This window comes from Haliotis rufescens, unplaced genomic scaffold, assembly GCF_023055435.1.
Source record: "Haliotis rufescens isolate VD_foot unplaced genomic scaffold, xgHalRufe1.0.p SCAF_11, whole genome shotgun sequence".
NCBI classification, from domain to species: Eukaryota; Metazoa; Mollusca; class Gastropoda; order Lepetellida; family Haliotidae; genus Haliotis; species Haliotis rufescens.
Genome location: NW_025963791.1, coordinates 29,428,246 through 29,448,159, shown reverse-complemented (window position 1 = coordinate 29,448,159; position 19,914 = coordinate 29,428,246). Strand labels below are relative to the sequence as shown.

The 19,914-nt window shown below is 38.3% G+C and overlaps 1 protein-coding gene across 1 annotated transcript in view; it reads right to left on the bottom strand.

Moving 5' to 3' along the window:
• Nucleotides 1-19,349, bottom strand: part of LOC124132597 (allatostatin-A receptor-like) — a 51,691-nt gene extending 32,342 nt beyond the window's left edge. The window contains exon 1 of the mRNA XM_046496579.2: nt 19,174-19,349. The gene's annotated coding sequence lies outside the window, so the exon portion shown is untranslated. The remainder of the gene's footprint in view (nt 1-19,173) is intronic.
• Nucleotides 19,350-19,914: the final 565 nt, after the last annotated feature.

Here is a 19,914-nt window from a genome sequence, read left to right as displayed (position 1 = left end):
CATATATACTCGACATTTGCTAAACAACGGATTTGTTACCAACAGAAGAAACCTTGTATATTATCTCGTACGCTCAAGACGTGTTACTCGACAAGTACAAACAGCAGATGTGAATTGAAAGGCAATACCTAATAAATAGCGCATTTTTATAACGTTCAAGGTGTAATCTTTTTAGACATCATTGGAAGACGATAATGTATACTTTTGTCGCTTTATAAACGGCTAAAAGCAATAATTCGTTACATTTGGAGACAATCCCTAAAACCTGAATTTTGAAAATGCTAATGTGCTGAGAGAAGTTCACAGCAATCATAGTGGTACTACCATTGCAAACAGCTTATGGACCAACACACCAAGGAAGAACTTTGATCTCATTTGGTTTTACCATCGAGAGGGGTGGTGTTCATTATCAGAGTATAATTATAACGATCTCAGCTGATATTGTTTGAACGGTTAAAGCATTAATATAATTTCCGACCTCACCCCTCACACCACAACACACGCACACACATACACAGAAACACACACATACACATGGACACAGACAGATACACAGACACACATATACACCCAGAGAGACACACAGTATCAGTAAAACCAACTTTGATTTGATCACGCTTGTCTAAGCTGTAAAAATCAAGTAACCTACATGTGTTGCCAGTGTGTACGTCATGTCAGTGAGTGAGTTGGGTTTAACGCCACTTTATACAGCATTCAAATTATATTGCGGCGTGTCAGCTTAATGTGGGAGGAAAGCCAGAAGTGATGCAGGTCTTAGACGTTTACTACTTCGGTGAAACCCACCAGCAAGGGTATGGTGCTGACAAACCGAGAAACATAATCGGGGCTAACCGGGATTCGAAACCACAGTCATAGGTTTCTGGCGTGCCCAAGGGACGCAACTCTGCACAGCGAATCGCGCCGCCTTAGACGATTGGGCCCCCCGTGTCCACGATATATATATAGATTTACCTTAAAGTACATTATTTGTTTACAACTTCACTAGAAAGAAATGTGACTCAATGTTTCCTAAACCTCAAGAGTATTGCAACAATTATGCGTGTTTAGTTTGTAGGTTAGAACTTGAAAACAATGTATTTCCTATAAGGAAAACATGATTCGTCAACATGTGATTTCAACTTACATCCGCACCACATCCACACACACGCACGCACGTACGCACGCACGCACGCACGCGCCCACGCTCGGTTCAATGGTAACCCCCTGTTAATAACTACTTTGGCATTTTGTACCCCTTTTGAGTTATATTATTTCCACACACAAAAAAATGTGTATTTTGCATTTTCAGGGGAGCGATCTGATCCTAAGGGGAATTGATTGTGTCCTGAAGGGTGTGATTTGATCATAGGATAATTTCACTCGAGTGTGTCAGTCCGAGCATCAGATCAAAAATATGGGGAATGATGTAATCCTGTCACAATGGCGTCGAACGTTTGACCTAATCACGTACTAATCTATATGATGACACCACCTACGCGTACTCCAATTCCTTAAATCGGCTGCAAACACAGTCAGTAACATATCTTACAGACAATTGGTGTAGGCAGTGCCTATTTCACGGCGACATTCCTATAAAGTCGACTCCTCTGTACAGCATTCCCGAGCAAGGTTTACCTAACAGGTATGCCTGACGATGCCTAGCTATATAAGCTGTAGACACGTCGTGACCTGACACTGCTACCGTAAAGAAATAACTCTTTCAATGGCACTGGAAACTCCCAACGGGGTAAGTTCTTTAACAGGATTGCTGATTGGTTACTGATGTTGGCTGGGGAGTATTTACTTCGTTCATTCTTCACAGAGATGTTTTGGAATCGGGTCTCATCATTTCCAGGGAATTCTCAGTAATACAATTTGTACAGTATCCAATCGTGTTTTGATAACGTCATACATGTAGGTCTGGGACAAAATTTGCACGAGATCAATGCTGTAATCTCTGTTCACCTAAACTAATACAACTCGAACTATAATTAACATTTTTATCGACGTGCGTTAAGGTAGAACATGTGGTGACAATATTGTCGTATGTCATGACCCATCTGAGCCAAACTTAGGGTAACTCGATTTATGTTAGACGCTTGGTGGTTTAAAAGGCAAGTAAAGTCAACATAGCAACTTTACAAAATTTAATACTACAGGACATATCACAAATGCTTGACCAAAATAAAATTTGAAAAACTAGGAGATAGTAAGTCTTACGTAGGAGATAGTAAGTCCTACGCAGGAGATAGTAATTCTAAGCCATACTAAGTCCTACGTCGGAGATACTAAGACCTACGTAGGAGATACTAAGACCAACGTAGGAGATACTAAGTCCTACGTAGGAGATACTAAGTCCTACTAGAAGATACTAAGTCCTACGTAGGAGATACTTAGACAAAAATAATTTCACCGTGGCCCCACTACGCTTCCGTTGTAAAACAGACGATAAAAACCAACAGGCGAAACGTCCCCCAAACGAAATTTTCCTAGGCGGCGGGGATGCCCCTTCCTTGAGGTTAAAAACGGGATCTCGGTGTTTCATGCGCTTTGCGGGCGGTCGGGTAGCCTAGTGGTTAAATCGTTGGCTCGTCACGCCGAAGACCCATGTTCGATTCCCGACATGGGTACAATGTGTGAAGCCATTTTCTGGTGTCCCCCGCCGTGATATTGCTGGAATATTGCTAAAAGCGGCGTAAAACCATACTCACTCACTCATGCGCTTTGCAATATTAACGCTGGGGCCGGCGCCCAGTCTGCCTGGTGGTTTATTTGGTGTCGCCCTTCTTGTCCAGCAGCTATTGTTTTAGGTACATGGGTGATGGATGAGACAAAAGGGGATTAATAGCAATAGTAGTATTTGTATAGATGCTATGAATTCCACATCAGCCAATAAAAACCTTTGACACGCGCCGCCGCTCAGCGCACACACCCAAAAATGAATTAAGGAGCGTGTGAATCCAACACTTTCACTTGGACATTTAAATACCTTCTACCAATGTTATGATTTTTTCCCCTCGGAAATTTACTTACCATGTAAAGGATATTGATATTCGCAAAAATCGCACTTTACTTGCCCTTTAAGTGGTGCTTTAAAGTCCGTATGGATTTTTCAAGATTATTTCACCCTCTTTTCTGTTCTTATGATTAGAATTGTATACGATACTATCGATTCTTCTTGTGCAACTTTGACGTAACCGAATAATGTGTGCATTGAGGTAAACAATTTAATAGATTTATACACCAATGTCAGAGTAACTTCTTTGAGTGGCATTTAGAAGTTGGAATGGTAACTAAGACAAAATTGTTATGGATGAGCAACTTCTTTATTACAATTGGGCGACGTTTCGGTGTAGATTCTAACACCGTTATCAAGCACATGATGAGTGTACTCAGAGTACTCTGAACGCTGCAAATCCTTGCCGTGGGGAAATGTAAATAACAGAAGATATATTCGACGACACGCACCATTTGTCAACTGAGTCAAGGAATTCTTGTAAATTAGTTCTGTATTTATTTAAATTGTATGGATGTTAGCAGCCACAATAATCGATCTTTGGCTTTGTAGAATTCAGACTCGCTATAAATTTCCTCAAGGCATTTATCATCCATCAGAATGCACTGCACACAAGTTTGGCGCACTACTGTGGCAAGAGAGACTGACAACCCAATTGTAACAGTGCACTGAGGGCTGCATAACGCCGCCAGATATGATACTTAGCTATGAGCGTGATGGAAACAGGTCCCAAGGCCACGTTTACCCTAATGAATATTAAACAGGTCCAACCTATCACAGTTGTGAAAGGCCAAAACCAAAATACACAGCGTACAAACACAGACCAACGACGCCAATGGAAACCGGCTTCCGCATTTTTCCATACTTGAAAAATACATGATGGCACCATTATCACGTTGACATATAATACAATTACATGTTTTTAAGTATTGTATATCTGTCGTGATTGTCTTTCTAGAATGTTATTTATGTCAAGGAATGAGTGTTCGCTGCAGGCAGACAGGACAACATGGGCTACGTATGGATATTGATTTTAAATAAATTGCATCCACGTGTCATGATATGGATGTCAGTCGCAGGCTCTATATTTATGTTCTATTGGTTTGGTAAGTGTATCATGTTTCACATGCCTGAAGTACCGCAATCAGTGACTGGAGTGCGTTACATATACTTACTTATATGGTGATGATACCCACTTATGTGCAGTCGAAATGTCGGATGCAGTAAAAAAATAAATACAAAAGCGAAAGTAATTTGACAATTATTTATAAGATGATAATACGAAACTATCACGACAATACCAATGCGTTTCGAAGCTAACGTGTCAATGAAAACACATATGTCAGATATCTTTCAAAGTAACTAGTACTTTCAATGCACTTGTCTTCTTCAACATTGTCCGTGTTATTGGTTTCTTTAGTGAATGAGGTGAAGGAATTTGGGTTATCACAATTTTGAACAATATTTTCACGGCGTGACCGTGGAGAAAATCGATGTGATGTGATTCAGGTCTTAGATGTGTATCGGTTTGATGAAACCACCAGCATGAGTATGGTGCTGAAAAACCTAGAAACATAATCAGGGTGAACTGCGATTCGAACCAACGGTCACATGTTTCCTGCACATCAAAGGGATGCAACTCGAACAAGGCAAGTACACATGTACACAGGTTTTACAGAACGGTTATCAGCCTTATTGATAGCTTCGACTTACAATCCGAGAGCCAGGTGCTACTTGTATGATGAGATAGGACCTGCTATAAATGCATGCGAACGTTAATGATTATATATGATGTAGAGCGTCAACCTGGCATTAACAGTTAACGATTATATATGATGTAGACTGTCAACCTGACGTACCTGAAATTGACCACATGCAATTTACGACATGTAGTAAACAACTTCTTGTATAAATAATGTGTTAAAATCAAGACAAATATCGTAATATTATTATGGGTATTAGAACGATTATCATTGATCCCTTTACAATACGTATAATAGCATATTTATTGGATGACTCGGTTACCGTTACAAAAAGAGCTTTTTATCTTTTTAATTGCAATTCTCTACTGTCAGTGGGATACGGTTTGAGGGAAAGGGAAAATATATACCAAATCTAAATGAATCTCAAATATTTCATGAATATTTCGTTGAAACGCAGTTTAGAGTGTTCTGTCATTAGTGAACATGTTTTGTAAAATAATCCAGTATATATGGCCTTACATAAGCTGGACATGATCAACACCAGTGTCAAATATGCCTCTTTGCAAGAGGACATTTTACTTGGAATTAGATTGATTTTAAATTTGTCAGTTGTTCCAATGACAAATACGTACATCTGCCTAATCCTGCTATATTTCAGTCTGTGATGTGACTGCAGGCGAAACGGAACGACGGATACCTTGAAATATGTGATCCTTCCACTCATCTTGCGGCGGACTTATGACACAGTGTTAGGGGATTCGCGCACCTCAATCATTTCAACTATAGCTGGTAGGTAGGGTTTAGATTTAGAAGATGCTGAGGTGTCGCGAAAAGTGTTGTCAAGATTTCTTAATGCGCGATAACGGATGCTCGATGATCAATGATAAGTCGTAATTGATGACAGTGATTGGAATGTATATTGATCAGAAGTCTTTGATTGACGATAGGAATCCTAATGTGTTCAATCTTCTTGGAATAATTTGCTTCACTGCTGCTGTGACATGTTTCATGAGTTTAGGGCATCACCAATGGATCATTTGGACATTTTAACTTAATTGTATCAGGAATCTTGACACTTTATTGTCGTTTCTTGCGCGAATAGAATTGTGACGTATGTAGTAGAGAAAAGAAATGTAATGTAATTTTAAATAAAATACTATTCGTGATAGGTGGAACGAATTTGCGTGTGTTAGTGGATGAGAGTGCCCTTGCGTTTGTATATGTGTCTGTGTGTGTGTATTTGTTATAAAATATCCTGTACGAGCGATAAATGTGTACACCTCAGATTTTATTGCAACTGTTCTTCTAACAGCTGGGTTCGTATATCCATTGTTACGCCTGTCCGTGGAAATGAAAGCGACAAAACCCTTTCCATTAATCACATGAAATATTTGCTGAAAGCTGAGTCCATTTTACACATTGTATCATACATGTAATCCCTATGAATATGAGTTGATTCCAAGTGTTCGCGAAAGGATGAGCGTGCTCCATCCGGTGGCATCCGTCACCCAAACAAACAATAGTCAGTTCAAAATTCGGAATTGCATAATGTTTACCACAGATGGGTCAAATTTGGAAATGTCCTCTTCATGTCTACCATAAAACGCTTTGAAAGCTTTACGTATGCGTTAAATGATGTTACCTTGATTAAACAACTTTTGAGAAAGAGTCGTACATGACGCATTTTGAATTTTTCGTAGAAAGAGCATGCTCGATTGTATCTCAAAAGTTTTGAAATGTAGACACCATAGGCTGGAGCTGCTGGAATGTTGCTCGAGAAAGGAAAGGATACGTTGACTTTGGAAAGTCGAAATCCTCCCTCTTCTCATACAGTCTAGTGGATAGTTGTTTGTTACTCTGAATCTTTATGCATATATCTAAATCTGAAACAGACGAGGCTTTTTCACAAGTCTCTTTTGTTTCTTGTTTAGGTGGGTGAGTCAACAGCTAGACCAGAACTGAACTTTTCTGGGATTGCAAAATTCCAACAAATCCTTTGAGAAGCAACATGGTATTCATTCATTATAAGGATTATGGTTAATCTATGAGACATGGATTTGGTGGTACATTTGCTAGACCGAGCAATATATCTCACGTTGTATGGAGTTTATGAAGTTTGCGAATCTAGTACAAACGCGGAATGGACACGTCTTCAGGTTTTAGAGTCAAGCTAAAAGCGGATAGTACTGATGCGTGTTTGGGCAGAATTTGTCCTTAGTAAATATATTGATCTTATATAAAGCATCATTTGATGTCACTTATACTACGTTCTTTGATCATACAAGTAATGTAGTTATGCTAACTTATAATGGTTATTTTATTTTAGTCTTTTCAGTGGGGACAAACCTCAGCCAGACGTTGGATGACAGCTGTCTGGGACAGAATGGGCTTATTCCAATTCTGCTATCTCTTTTTCAGTTTGTGCATTTTACCAATGACAACATCACGCACTGACGTAACCCACTCAGGAAGAAAAAACTTAAACAGGTTCATCTGCCCTTTTGCCTCATTTCAATTTTCATCCATGTCTGTTGAAGTCACCATTTAAAGATTGTTAGCTCTCCCTTGTCGCTTGAATAGCGAACGAAGATGACAACACAGCAAACTCCCTATACATTTTCTGATGATACTGACGTCTGGTAGTATACGCTACAATTGAGTTTGCCAGCAAAGTGGGCAGTCATGGTCAAGAGTCTTCAGTTGGGAAACAGTCCACATATTGGATAAACATTGCATGTAGAGCAGTCAGGCTTTGAGATGACAGCTGGCGGGGACAACATGGGTTTATTCCAATTCCGTTTTCTCTCATTTCAGTCTTTGCATTGACAACGTTACACACTGATTATGACTTTACCCATCATGAAATACATTCAACAGGTCCATCTTCCACATTCGCCTATTTCTGGGCATGCGATTCGACAATATCAATAAGGATTTTAATGTTGTGATCCCTCATCCCATTAACTGGCGAAGGTTGTTGTTACCAATAGCCAAGTCACCTGTGGTTATACAACAGATGGCTTGGCAGCAGTATGATGAGTCCCAAGTTGCGGTATTTACGTAACTAGCTGTCAAGCCTATGGTATATATAAGCTACAACACGCTCTTAGGAAAGTGATGGATAAGGCAGACATGAAATAGTTGTTCTTTTATTGACTTTCACGACGGTTCCTGTTGTCCGTTTGTTCACCCCGTCATTTAAAGAATGATCGTTGCGGGTTCTGTCAGATAGTATCAGCCTTTGCTTTAGTAATGATCATGGAAAGGTTAAGGGCTTTCAGCTATTACTACAGACATGATACCAATAGTAGGCTCTAATATTATAGTGTGATAACTAGATTACAGATCCACCGTCCTTTATCCGTAAATAAGATACAGTCGGTTAATGTCAGACGGTCAAACATATTGTTTGTTTCATGATACCAAATCATATTATTTATCAGATAAGGAAAATTAATTGGGCTTCGTGTCTGAAGGCAAGACACTTACGTTTATTGTGTCTGAGAGGATATATCAAATACTTCTGGAACTATGCCTAGGAAGGAAATGAAAATGAACGGCAGAGCGCTGGCCATCGGCTATAAACATCATCCAAGTGTTCACCTTCAAATGTAGATGTTACAACATGGTATTCTTGGGATAGGGTCGGAATCGTGCAATCGTTACATGATATTCCTTATGATTATGGAAAAGGTTTTATAGCTTATATTTAATTGACTGAGTGAGTTGGAGTTAACGCCACTTTGAACAGTATTCAAGATATATCACGGCGTGTCGGCGTTAACGCGGGAGGGTACCCACGTTGATGCAGGTCTCAGACGTTTACCACTTTGGAGAAAACCACCAGCTTGGGTCTTGTGCTGCCACACCTAGAAACATAGTCGGGGCGAACCGGGATTTGAATCCACGATCATCGGTTTCTGGCGAGCCCAAGAGGGCTCGGCACAGCCAATTGCGGCTTAGACGACTGGGCCACCCGCTTCCCTTTTTTTGAATGAGAACACAGGATGATGATGCTTTAACTTGTCGCTTAGAATTTGCTCGATCCTGCTTTTGATGCGTATATATACACTTCTGGGTGTTACATGTAGGTAATACGATTATGGTAACCAATCACTCCCATGCAGGCAATAAATTATTGTCACAAAGGAGTTATTGTTGCATGTGTCTAGAAACTACCATTGAAGTTTCAGTCTTTTCATTCCATACGGACGGTTTCTTTTGTTGTTTCAACCTTTCAGCAATTTCTTGAACTTTTTGGGACATATCTCTTAACACACCTTCTTCCATTGGTCAACAATGCATAAATGCAGTGAGAGACGGTGTATTCTAAATTGCACATTTCCCAGGACATCGGTAAAGGCGCAAGATTAAAAAAAGTCTCTGCGAGAACGTAATTGGCTGATAAAGCCTACAGCATCTGCCGAAGCACATTTCCCGCGGACTAAGTATAATGGATAGAGCACTTCTACAAAGTCCGTGGGACGTATTCTCTGAATGTCGTCTCCAGGATTGGAGAGCTTCAACATGTTCCTATTTGTGTCCGCTTGGACGAATCAAAGTATAAAGGTCAAGTGCTATGTGCTCCACAATTTTGCCATGATCATGATCTACGCGACCACAACTTTGTGGAGACTTACATACATCGGGCGCTCAGATTGTCTTTTTATGGACTGAAATAATAGTAGGGTTAATGAAATTAAATATGCTATCTATACTGGCACACGATGAACACGGTTAATCATATTTTCAGACATGATGTGATTTTGTGCTTAAGTCCATCGCCAAACATATCGAATTAGATTCGAACCCGAACGACGACATTGTTGTGTTTGATTACCTCATGCCTAAATACGCACAACGTCGTAATTCGATATTTTGGGCCATTTTGTAAATGTTAAATAAATTCTTTTTCAAAGTGTTTCAGTATTCATTGATGCAATATTCTCTGTTCTCTCTGAATAGATAAATCAATATCGTTTTCAACTTCACATATCATGTAAAATAATTCAAACAACATGTTACCAAATTAAATCGAATAACATACTTAATGTTCTTACTTGTGAGTACCGTAAGTCTGCAAAACCGCAACACGCGGTCCCTTAATATTCTGCCTTAATAATAACCACTGATGAATGTTTCTCAAGAATTTGTAGCAGCAACTACCTGGCAGTGTGCCTTAAATATGTAACATAACAGATTGAAAATGATAATTTGTCGCTGTGCCCTTCAACGCAGCAATGAATTCAACAGAATCTCTTTTTCACCTAAAAAATATCTTCAGCTGATGAAGTCTCTGGAATGCCTTTTCTCACTTGGATCAACTTTTAATTAAAAGCAGATTTTACTTCTCAGGAAAGTGACTAAAATGTCGAAATTGGAACTGCGGATTTGACATGAATATCCCACCGATTACAAACAAACACAGCCAGAAAAACACCACACCTAAGAGATCAATATCCCTTGGGGCATGGAGGCTATAGAACGCAATGATGTGGTCTGATGTGGAATTTCCGCTAAATTTCTCATAAAACGGAACCAGACCTTCTTTTCCAGAAGATCATATTTCCCTGGTTTTTAATTTCACTTATTTTTATGAAGGTATCTCAGTGAACGAAACCTTAAATTGAATCACTTTAATGACTAGAGCATGTTTTTGATAACTTTCTCATGAGCCAATTCTTCATGCACATAAAAGTGCAATAGGTTTGCGGTTCTGCGTCGTATCAGATTCCAAGTTATTTCATTGTGAAAATTCAGAGATTTCCCACAAAATATGGTACGAATCGAAAAGTAACATACTTGTACAAACAATGAGTTATGTGTTCTCGATTAGCCAATTGCAAAATGATACTGTTAATTATTTGGTGTTAATCAAAGACTTGTGATATATCTATCACAACTCATAACAGTACAGATGAATACAGCAACATCAATTACGTACATGAGAACATTAAATGTGGAAACAATGGATGGACAAAGCATTTCCTGCCTATAAACATTGAGCGGAGTCCAACACAATTGATAATTCATTTTCAACATGATAATATTGCAACTTATGCAACTGTTATGTGGTTTAAAAAATGTATGTTGTTTATGCTTTTGGTAGTCTACGCGTATTACCTATATTTACCACACAAAATAGTTATTCATACAGTATGTATGATCTAAGATCTAAGGACACGATCAATTAAAAACGACGCCAATCTTGTGCCAATCTCGATTGTTTTCTCAATATAGTGAGCAGTAGGACGGGGATGTTGCATCCAGTTCAACTTGTGCTTTGGTAACGGATCATACCACCTTCTGTTAACCCATTATTGGGTGAATATCTCTCTGACACTCAACTATTTGATTCTGCTTGTTTGCATAGGCAAGCTAATGGTGCCTAAAATTGGTCGTATGCACGAGCATCAAAGGATGTTGACGCCTTGCCACTGTAATCCTTTACCCAAACTGTTTAATTTTGCGTGTATTAGCTCCCATGCAAGCATCTTCCATTTCCTTCTTTATTCTGTCAGAACATGATAATCGGTCCACTTAGGGAGGCGAACAATTCATATTTGAACTCACTCGTTGAACGAAAAAGGAAAAACCATAAACCGTTGGTCTATATACATTTTGCATCTGGATCTTCAATGTTGCCAAACATGCTCCTGAAGCTTTTCAGCACTGCAAACAATTGTGAAGCTGCTGAGGGCACCCGATGTTGAACCTCTTGATGTACGATAGCATCGCGGATTATTCCCAACATATGTTCTAAGCTAGAAGAACAAAACTGATTCAATTACAGTGCACGAAGCATTAACGCATATATTTTTGGAAACCTTAGCTTCCGTGGTGAATTAAAATGTTAAAGTGCGACTAGTTCATCGTTCGAGTTGATGGACTTGTTTGTTAATTGCAGAAGTGACACATTTTCTTCGTTCGTAGCTTCATATTGCTACATCTATAGGCATAGGTTTCTATTACCAGTCGTACATCCATTTCAACTGATAGTGTTTTCATATTACGATATATCAATATACAAATGTAGGTTATTGTTGGAAACAGTTTAAACAAAGCACTTTTTCCTTTCGCATTCTTGAAGGAACAAACGGGGGGCTAAGAGTTATGAATACTTCAAAATAAAAACAAATAAGCGATAAAGACTCCACTGTACTATATCACGACCATGTGTTCATGAATTACTAAGTATCAATTAGTGATGATTAAACATCAATCACCTATCTCTTAAAGAGAACAATGGAGAGAAGTTTTCATTTCGACTTTCTAGTTTTGCATTTAACGACGTAAAACATTAAAATAACAGGGAAACCCATAGACCATTTTGACACTGTCTCTACTGTACAAACAAGCAGTGTTTCTCAAGTTGGGGCTAATACCAATGGCACACATGGGTCATATGGGTATTACAGCTTCCTTACGCATCATAATACGGTCAAACAACGTTGTGTTGAACTTTTTTATGTGTGGAACGGTTATCTCGAAGTAAAAGCATGGTATTCCTTCTTTATCATTGTCGGTTATGTCGAATCTCGGCTCGGATAACTCTAAATATTTACGTAGGACCCTTTAACTTCGACACGTCGGTGATTGGCTGTATTTTAAGATGGTACATATAGGTGATCCATCCAACTTATCATCTTGGTTTCACAGCAACACAAATCAATGTATTGTCACTAATAATTTTACATGCCATCGATTGTTCATGACGTCACTCGATGTCACGTGACGTCGTTCGACGAAAGGGTTGGATTGGACGATGTCTCTTAACGTCACCGACCCCAAAACTGATTTGTCTTGTTGGCACTTTTACAAAAGCCATTATAGGTTACAAATAGAAAAGCCTAATATATATTTTATCCTTTAATGATGGTTGATAACATGGTCAACGATCTCCGAGGGAAACAATGACAAGTCTCTTAGTAATGTTTATTTCACATAGGCCAATTGACAAAATGAGAATAATTTGGCATATCACTTTTAAGAGCCATAATCACATGGACATCTGCAATGCCATTATCAACTCAGAGATCACTTTGGTCTTCAAATACAGTGCTTTGATTATACGTGAAGACGTATAATGTAAAACGATTGAAACCACACGGGTTGTATTTGCATAAACCGATGATACATTAAGACATTATTTGATTTGCAATTATGAAAATTTTACTTTCATTTCATCGACACCAGTATAAATACACTGTGTTTATTCTGATTTACACATGCGTGTTCATCAAAATAAGAAACGTCTTGACCGTTTTCTATCGGACATACATAGAAAGAAATGTGAAAATAGGAACCATCATCTCAAAACATTAAATAGCTTTTAGACTTATGTTTATACAGATTTGAAACTCAACATCAAGCATTAAAAACGATCAATGAGAATGTTTTTGTAAACATTAATACCTCGCTTGCGACAGTTGGACTGATGTTACTTGTTTTGTTCATCGTGATATCACAATCCCTTAACATATGTATGTGTACTTTGTTAAATGCTTTTAGTATCTATGTACGGGCACTGTTTGAAGCTTAGTCACGTAATGACAAATATTATCGTTCTCTCATCCAGCAGCACACGGATATACAGGATGATGCATCTTAAGGAGTTTCCGGGAAGCGTGAAGCTCATTGATTGTGCCTCTCACAAAGTTTGGAGAGTTAATTAAGTGTAATGTGTTTTATATTATTTTTTACAAACTTTCAAACCAGTGTGCACCGAAAACCTTTTTGCAGAGCGGTTTTCTAGTATTGTTTTTATATACTGTCGAGCAGTGATATGTGTCAGAATTTCGCTTAGAAAGGTCATATATATTCCAATAGATTATATTCAATAGGAGTCAGCCAAAGCAAATGAAGTTGTTTGTGCATTAAAGTTAGTACAACAAATCGGACGCCAATGATATCTTTACACCCAAAGCTATTAACTATATTTTCAACGTATATACCCACTCAGCACGAAGTGATAATTCCTTTTGAACTTCCTGATGTAAAACGGCTTACATAAATATTAATTGTACAACCCTTAACCATCCCATTTTGGCCGAAACACGCTAATGACCTACTATCTTTTCATAGTCATACTCATTATGTCTCGTAATAGAGTTGACAACTGACACATTATTACTGAAAATGTGTTATTAAATGCTTGCAGCTGAATATTTTTGCCGTTAGTTGCAGACCAAATTACATTATCAGTGTGATGGAAATCATTAAGTATGAGGAGGATTTACAAGATCTAACGCAGCCTCAGAGACTTGTTTTAGGAACCTGTGGGGTCTATAGGGTTCTTTCCATTTACTTGACAGTGTGAAACAACCTCAAACAGGACCTTTATGAAAAATCACTTTGTGTGTAATTAACTTGACTAAGTTCGCACATAAGCGGTTACAAATGGGGTGATTTAAATTGGTTTCTATGGTGGTGTCGTCAAACTGTCGGGGATTTCCGACAAAACGTCGGAAATAGATTTTACTAAACGCATTTTGACACTCTCGTGTTAAACAGTAGCGAATTTGAAGAAAACGTGCAACATGAAAATGGTTATTGTCATGGTCCCTTGTACATTAAAAGCATATGGCGCGTGTGGGATTTGGCTAATGTGCCAATACAGTCTAGAAAGGATTAACTCATTTTGCAATATGCCTACAACGTTTAAAGGTTTAACGCCTGAGTAACTAAAATATTTACGTAATCCTTTATAAATAATGCTATTGACAATGTTCAAACATTCAATGTCTCATGAGTTTTCTGCCTGTAATAACTAAAATATGTTTGCTAACATGATTCGTAATCTTGAAATTTGATTTTTTTTCTTAAACTTGGAATATCTCAGCGAAAACCATTTTCATATTAGCAATATTCGCTTTCAGGAAATTGAAATATTGTTCATTATTCGAAGGACTTTTACGTGAAGTGTTTAGATTCAACTTCATCAAAACCTGTCAGCTTGACAAAAGACATGCTGTTTATGATTTTCCCGAATACTCTTTAGAAAACGTCTATTCCTCAGGTTCAATTAACTGGCTGTAAGGCGACAGAATAATCTAACGGGTGCTACCGATTGGGCAGGATAAGCTCACCTTTTTGCGAACGCCTGGTTTCATCAGTATTTGAATAATAAAGGTTACGGGTGGTCCAGTGAACTAAGCCGCTCCAGTTCGCTGTGCAGAGGTGGATCCTTGGCAAGCTCAACACAATGATTGTTGGCCCGAATCCCGGTTCTTTGTTCGTCAGCACCCATACCCGTGCTCAAGGGTTTCACCAAAGTGATCCACGGCTGAGACCATAATCGTATTACATCGCTTTCCTCCCACACCAGGGGCGGTCGGGTAGCCTGGTGGTTAAAGCGTTCGCTCGTCACGCCGAAGACCCGGGTTCGATTCCCGACATGGGTACAATGTGTGAAGCCCATTACTGGTGTCCCCCGCCGTGATATTGCTGGAATATTGCTACAATCTTCGTAAAACCAAACTCACTCACTCACTCACTCACTCACTCACTCACTCACTCACTCCTCCCACACAAAGCTGTCACGCCGTGAATATTGGAAATATTGCCCAAAACTCACTTTTTGAATATATATATTGTCGGAATCGTAAAATGGACTCTGCTTTTAGTAAAGATTTCTAATATCATGGAAAGTTTTTTCTCGGTTTTATTTCAAATAACGGTTCATTGTGTTGGAAGTATTCTATAAAAGATTGAGAGATTGAGCGGTTGACGATTGAACACGTATAGTCGATGTGGAACAGAGGAAAATTAGAATGAAGTACGTAGTATATGTTGTTCAAATATCTACACGAGTGTGAAAGGGTTTTGTTACTTTTCATGAGGTGAACAAATATAGAATAGGATAATAACGAGAAAGTCGTTATTGCTTAAGGATTCGATCATTGTTCAATTTCAGAAACAAGAATTTGGTATTATGAAATTTGAAAAAGATACAAAGTTGTTTCAATTGCTATCATCCATTCTATTTGTATTTAATTTTAATTACTGCTCTTCTACATTGAACTAAAACGGCACAATCACCAGGCCTCCAATGAAAAAGTTGCAGCATAAATCATAAATAGTGTCTAGTATCATGTACTTTTCCATTGTGTTAGATATAAAATTGTATGAACGCTAAACTGTGATTTGATTTGAAGTAACCACGGCAACGCATAACAATGACATGATTACAAACAGATGTTGCCTTTAAGAAAATACAATATTGGCGTTTCCTTGAGGGAACGCTTCCTTTAAGAAACCCTCTATTCTAGGCAATGGCCATGTGCGTTTACTCCGTTGTAAACAGAAACACGCAACGTAATTTCAAAGTGGTTAGATGAAGTATTCGATAACCAACCAAACAGACTCCTTGCCTATCAGAAAAGTGAATCAAATCTTTTTTTATGATTCTTAACAGATCCAGAGATTTGAAACCTCTAATCAGATTACCAAAGACCAATTTCCATCACGCATATAGCTGTCTGTGGTGATGTGGATGATGCAAAGTTGTGATTTGTAGGCTCCTTAACTACTGATTACAGAAAAAAACACACTTAATGTTATCACATAGCTAGATCATATGACGACACGCCATGCATGTCAAATAGACTACAAGCATTTCGGATGTGATACAACCACGAGTATATGTTTCAACAATCTTTTCAGGACGTGCACTTTTGCTTCAAAAGGACTTTTATGGAGTCATACACACAACTACGTGCACAGTGTGCTGTTGAGTCGACCAGTGTAGGCCGTCAACATTGATTACGACAAGATGCCATCAACCCATTCTGCGTCATGGTGGGGTTTGTTTGTTACCATCAATATTCCCGTTCTTTCTAAAACATATCTGCTTTTTGTATGTGTTATACCGCATAGAATGCCACTAGTTTTGAGGCGCTACTTAAGCGGATAGCTTTTAAGGCAATCGTTTCAGTAATGTTTCCGTCTATGTTTTATTCAATGGTTCGAGTTGTTCCGAGGCACACTCAGCTTGCCGAAAGTGTATGAAAGACGGAAAGGGTTGACTAAAATAATACACACTGTTTGCAGTGATTTTGATAAGGCTGTTTCCACACAATGATCATGTTGACAATCAGTTTCACTACTGGGGCTAATTGCATTTTTTATAACAACGATATTGACCTCGCCGTTTGTGGACCAATGATCATGCCGTTATATCGATGTAGGCACGTTTGTCAGTGATGGTGCCAATTAGGAATGCTATTCAGATCTATATTGGTGTAACCCAATAGAATTTCTACTTCAGCCAAACCTGATTAATGCTCGCAGTGTAATATGAGAACTCCAGGGTGATTAACTTAACAACTATCCACAATTAAGAACTTACATGTTAAAAATGACAGCTGCCCCTAATTAATTATTGATCAACTATTGAGACTGATCTGACTTCGGTTCTCTTTGAAGCTTGCGTTGATTGATATCTTACCTAAAACATTGTCTCTTTAGAACTATGTCATATTGCTGTTTGCCGCTAATGCAATGTCCTAATTTTCCATAAGCTTTTAACGTTGCCAGTGTTAACACATGGGACATATCGGCAAGTAAGGACTTAGCCAAGCATTAACGAGTACGCTTACTTCTTGTTGTAAACATATATTAACTGTGAGATAGCTGGAATACTCACTTTGTAAAAGGATTTATTGAATTATTGTATCTTTCAGACAATATATATCAGAGAATACTGCCTAGATTATCTGGTATGTGTAAACATAAAACGACAAAACCCTTTCCATTATCATAAGACATCTCTGATGAAAGCATAATCGATTGTACGACGCCAACTATATCATGAGCATGTGTTTATGAATCATTATCAAATAGTGTTAATAGGAGGTGTTTGCGAAGAGATGAGCGTGTCCAGCCCCACAGTTGGCACTCGTCACAAATACATGCAGAGGCAAGTCAATTGTTCACCTGAAAAACATGCATAATGCATGTTTGTGATATAATTTAAAGTATCAAACTAGATACGCCCTGACTTTCAACAAAGGTTTACATGTAGAATTATAACATATCCATACAAATAAAATTAACATTGCAATTAGTTTCAACGTTTGGTCTGAAAATGAATTTTTACCTTTAACCCCAGTGATAATATCTTAATCCAGGAATAACCTGATCTATTTCCAGTTCTCTTCATTATCACCTCTGCAAACATCACTGAACTATCTGCAAATGTCTGTAAATATTAGAAGTGGGGATTTGTCGACATGACTCGTAACGCTACTCAGTTTGGGATCAAATATTCAGCTAGCTAACAATATTCAGTCCTAAGACGGTCTTTACCTCTGGTTCTGTATTGACTCATGAGAATTGCATTAAGGTTGACTTTCATTTCGCGCAATACGTCATCTAACAACCCTGATAAGGACTGATATTCATTCGCACGGCTTTTAGTCGTCAGGGTCCAGAGAGAAACATTCCTTATTGGAATCTGAGTGATCTCTGGCCACACCAATATCGAGCCACCACACATGGGAAATAGCCGATGAAGTAATAAGACGTCAGGGTCTCCTGGTGTAGGTCTTCATTTCGTTATTGAAAGACGGGAGAGAGGCAATTAAATGTTGCTCTGTTATTAAGACAGCAGGTTAAACAGGAGTCTTTGGAAATGGACCGTAATTATCCCGGTCAAAATCTTATGATTGCTACAATTGCGATGTACTTTTGAAAATTGTTTTCACTCGATTGAAAGTTTGAGCTCACAATTGACGTTAGTGCTGTGACATGACCTTGTTTAATATAACCAACTGTTGACTTGTTGTAAATGACATAAATGAACAAAAGTCTCTACGTATGTGAGTGATACGTATATGACTCATGTAAGGACTGAATAATGACTAAAGAGTTAATTCATGATAACAACTGGTGATATAATTAGGAAAATAGATACATTAATATGCATACATAAGCCATGTCGATTGTCCCGATGTTAATATTATGACTTCGTTCATACCGGATCACTGCATTCTAGTAAATGAACTAGTAAACAACAGATTATTTTTTCCAGGAAACAGCCTTGAAGGTATAGTTTCGTCACCTGGGTATAGCATGTCTCAATTACTAACAGGAATGAGGAAAAAACAGAATTGCCATCTTGGCACAACTTGTGGATTTGGAGTTAAGAGCTCTATTGCTGTACATTAGAGTATATTCTCCAACTTTCTGAAAGGAAAATATACTTCCAATTCTTTCATGACTCCCCTAAAATTCCAAGATCGGAACAACATATCCTTCCAACTACTCATCATTAAAGGCAACGTTATTTTATCAAGCTGTAACTACTTTTACCTGTTTTGGAATATCCCGACAATCAAAGCATCTATACACACTCGCTGTACCTTAGTCCATATACCTACACCACTTTCGCTATATAACACAAACGTTTTAGATGATTCCTCGAAACAAAAAGGTGTACAAAAAGACGCCTACCTTTAACTCGGTGAGATTCGATCCTAGACGGTTATCAAACTCCCAAACTGCTGCCCGCCACTCCAGCGTCGATATGGGGGCTATGAGAGCTCCTCCTCATCAATATGTAAGTTCGATAGCATGTAGATATTCGTGATCATCACAAACGCTGCAAGAGCTTTGACGACAAACGTGCCTCAATCTTCTATACTAATCAATATCTATTACGCCCGACCAATCATATTTGCTGTTACAATAGCTCTGGGTAATATAGTCAGCGTCAAATCAATGCCTATTTGTCAGCGCCCCATTGATTGGCTGTTTAAGTTCTGGCCGCTTTCTCCCCGTACTGTTGTGTGTCTCAAGGGAGGCATCTATGTTTGCTAGGAGCGCACTGTCTTAACAACTCGTGTCTTTTGTATACCTGAATATAATACATGCAATAATAAGTAATCAATTCTGAACTTAATGACTCATTATTTTATTATTCATCATTATTCACATAATATGTTATGCATAATGACGTGTTTGAGATATTATTTTTATGGTAGCCTTCTTTCACAGGATAAAATGTACATCTAATTCGAAGACCGTTTAAAGTTACAATGATAAAAAGAAGAAAAAAGAGGTTTTGTCAAAATGATATATCATGAATTATTGCGTTCTCATTTCGACACCACAGACTATATAAGTACACTCAATATGTGTAGCTTCGATAACCAAACCATATTCGATTTCAATCACTCACAGTTATGACTGTTT